The following is a 3,158-nucleotide window of genomic DNA, read 5'->3' as shown; positions in this document are numbered from 1 at the left end:
CAAGTAACTCCTGCTCGATGTTCTCAGCACACCAGCGTGTGGGGTCTACAGGACCCCCCTCCCCCCGTGAAGGCCCAGCGTCTCCATCGACCACGTGTCTCCACCACTGTGCTGTGCCGTCTCCCCGCTCACCTCTGCACAAAACTGCTTCTGATGGTGTCACTCTTTAGGCAGGGGAGTCATTCTTGTGAATCATCTAAGAATTAATATCTAACCTGCAATTTTATTTCTATATTCCTTAAAAGGAGTTCCTTAAAATCCCAATTGTATTCCTTAAAAGAGTGTTTTAACACAATCTTGATTTGAACACCTATGTTTTTATTTATCAACTTTCATGTCTCCTTCATTGTGTCCTGTGCTCTGGCTCAGCCTCTCTCTCGGCCTCTGCTCTTGGCCTCTCAGGAAACAGCATACAGGATGTGTTAGTTGCATCCGCCCTCCCTCTCACTGGCTCTTTTCCGTCCTCCCTCATCTCCGTGACATGTGTAACTGTGTGCACATCACTATCACCTGACACCCTCCCTCCCTTGGGAAGCCTGTTATCACCTTCCTGCTCCTTTCTCTGCTGCCCCAGTGTGTGTCCCTGCCTGACACTCACAGCAGCCTCACAGCAGGCACTCTGCCTCACTCTTCTCTCCAGAGCTCCTGCTGGAATTTCTGGACACAACCTCCCAAGTATTAACCTCTGACTCGGACTTCTCCTTCCCTGGTGGGCCCTGTAGCATCTTCCCCTGAGTGAAGACCACAGATAAAACCTAAATTCTCCTTCTTCCCCAGCTACCTTAGACTCCCCTGTGGATGTCTCCTTCTCATCCAGGCTCAGTGATTCAATATCATCCACGAACCATTTTTCTATACTCAACCATCTGGCCGTACTGATACCATCTCCAGGGGAGTGGGTGGAGCAATGATGGGCAATGTTGAGATGGCAGGTAGAGACCAGGCCAGGCAATGAGGGCGTGAGAATGAAGGACAGTGCTAAGAAGAGGAGCAGATTATAGAGAAGTCACAAGGGCAGAAGAGGTTGGAGAATGTTTTTAAAAACAGATCAGGGAGAAATCTGGGAGAGGAGAGGTTGAGTCTTAAGGAAAGAGAAATGATCATTGCATAGCTCCTCGGGAGCGGGGCAGGGAATCCAGCAACGTGCTAGTTTACCAGCAACATCCTATCACATGCTGTATTTCAGTTGGAAATACTTCAGGCTACAAATCCATTAGATTTGTAGAAATTCCATATGCATTAGAAATTGATACATTTTCCTGCAATGGAATAAATTAGGCTAAGGTTATGTATTACATTGTTTATTGTGATGTCAAGATGTCATTTTATATTAGTGTTTATTCCAATGTGGACCAGTAAAGCATATTATAGTACATCATCTATTCATTAGACTGATTTGTGGAAAATAGTGTCCCAAGAGAAAATATTCCCCAAGATATTCTCAGCTAAATATAAGCAAGATACCGTAAAACACTGTGCACACTGTGTGACCATGTATGGTTTTAAATGTGGTTGTGCTCAGTCACTCAGTCACATCCCACACTTTGTGACACTATGGACTGTAGCCCACCGGGCTCCTCTGCCCATGGCGATGCTCCAGGCAGGGATACTAGAGTGGGTTGCCATTTCCTGCTCCAAAGGATCTTCCAGACCCAGGGATTGAATCTGAGTCCCTTATGTCTCCTGCACAGGGAGGTGGGTTCTTTACCATTAGCACCACATGTGGAGTGAAGAAGAAATAGATAGTCATAGTTGCTTGTGTATCCATAAAATGACATTCTGGGTCGTGTCTCCTGATCCAGGGGCTAAGACTCTGCACTCTCATTGTAGGGGCCTGAGTTCAATCCCTTGTCAGGAAACTAGAACCCACATGCCACAGCTAAGAGTTCCCATGAACAAGGTCCCGCAGGCACAGCCATACAAATACTTAGAAGAAAAAAAACAAAAAACAAATAAACCTCCGGAAGCTTTTCCTGAGAAACAAAACACGTGGCTGACTGTGGAAGCAGCAGGGCCTTGACAAGAAGGGAGGGGGTAGGAAGAACAATGGAATATAAATTATTTTATATTTCTAGGTTCTTGAACCTTGTACATGTATTACAAGTTTCTCAGAAATGCCAAGACATTACAAAAAAATTTTAAACTTCTAAAGAATAAAACTCACAGTGTTATTTCTACAAACTGAATGAAAGTCAAGTTTGTTTTATCAGATTATCTGGCTTCTCTAACATATCTTCTCAGGCTTTTCCCACGCTACTCAGACAGTGGTCCATACGGCACTGTCTGGATTCTTGTCATAAAGTGAAGTGAATCTTTTACACTATCCTGGGTCCTTGCTGTCCAGCAAATGAAGGACGACGTCATCACGTTCCTTGCAGCAGGGGCCCTCTTAGGTAGCACCGACCTTTACTTCCCAATGGAGCAGTACATCTACAGAAGGAAAAGTGGCGGCGTCTACACTAGGAATCCGAAGAGAACCTGGGAGAAGCTTCTGTGGGCAGCTCATGCCATCGTTGCCACTGAAAACCCAGCTGCTGTCCCTGCTGCGTCCTCCAGGAACCTTCGCCAGCGAGCTGAGCTGCAGTTTGCTGCCGCTTCGCTCCTGGAGCCTCCACCAACCAGACCCAGGCAGCTTCCAGGAGCCAAGACTCCTGGTGGTTACAAGCCCAGGGCTGACCGCCAGCCTCTCCCAGAGGCATGTATGTGAACTTCTTACCATCGGTCTGTGTGACACGGACTCTCCTCTGCACTCTGGAGACGACCCATTCCCGGCAACCAGGGAGCTCAGTCGTGGGTCTGACTTGGCAGATGCTCACCTGGGAAGTTCTGCCTGTGCGCGGCATCGTTTCCTGTGAACACTCTTGGGAGGTCATGCCTGATCTCTACGTCTGCAGATTCTGAAGAGATTAAAAGGGAAGAGCAGGTGGCAGCTGGCAGCTGACCAAGGAGGACTTCACCATGAATGGGTCACTTCAGCAGCTGAGTGCAACGCTACTGGATCTGAGGTGCTGGCCTAGTCCACAGGCGGGCAGCGAGCTCACTGCCTACTCCGCAGTTTCCCCTGAAGGCTGGCCTGCAGCACCCACTGCTCAGGCCACTGGACGGGTAGGCACAGCACTGGGTGGGCTTCAGCTGTTCTTTCACAGGCTCTTTTCTTG

At 48.2% G+C, this 3,158-nt stretch overlaps 1 pseudogene; it reads left to right on the top strand.

Annotated features, from left to right (window-relative positions):
• The first annotated feature begins 1,937 nt into the window (after positions 1 to 1,937).
• Positions 1,938 to 2,941, top strand: LOC112445397 (small ribosomal subunit protein uS2-like; annotated as a pseudogene).
• Positions 2,942 to 3,158: the final 217 nt, after the last annotated feature.

This window comes from Bos taurus, unplaced genomic scaffold (assembly GCF_002263795.3).
Source record: "Bos taurus isolate L1 Dominette 01449 registration number 42190680 breed Hereford unplaced genomic scaffold, ARS-UCD2.0 Leftover_ScbfJmS_1097, whole genome shotgun sequence".
Taxonomy (NCBI): Eukaryota; Metazoa; Chordata; class Mammalia; order Artiodactyla; family Bovidae; genus Bos; species Bos taurus.
Note: the sequence above shows the minus strand (reverse complement) of the source record. Positions and strands in the feature narration are given on the sequence as shown.